This window comes from Acanthisitta chloris, unplaced genomic scaffold (assembly GCF_000695815.1).
Source record: "Acanthisitta chloris isolate BGI_N310 unplaced genomic scaffold, ASM69581v1 C16054772, whole genome shotgun sequence".
NCBI lineage: Eukaryota > Metazoa > Chordata > Aves > Passeriformes > Acanthisittidae > Acanthisitta > Acanthisitta chloris.
In genome coordinates, this window is record NW_008697280.1 from 1 (window position 1) to 276 (window position 276).

At 62.7% G+C, this 276-nt stretch overlaps 1 non-coding gene across 1 annotated transcript; it reads left to right on the forward strand.

The window, feature by feature from the left end:
- The first annotated feature begins 13 nt into the window (after positions 1-13).
- On the forward strand, positions 14-95 carry TRNAS-AGA. The gene has a single exon. It is a non-coding gene; the product is annotated as a tRNA-Ser (tRNA).
- The last annotated feature ends 181 nt before the right edge of the window (positions 96-276 follow it).

Genomic DNA, 276 nt, shown 5'->3' on the forward strand with positions numbered 1-276 from the left:
GAGGGCTGGGCAGGTAGTTGTGGCCGAGTGGTGAAGGCGATGGACTAGAAATCCATTGGGGTTTCCCCGCGCAGGTTCGAATCCTGCCAACTACGACCTCCTCCCCTTTTGGCCTGCAGCACCTCACCACGCTGCAGCCACACACCCCACACCCCTGCACACCTACCACCCCTGCGGGGCCATGGCAAGAGCTCGAGGCTTCCCACACGTCTCCTGTGCTTGCACACCCAACTCTACCCCCAGAGCTGTGCTGCACTGCTGCAGCCTGCCTGGCTT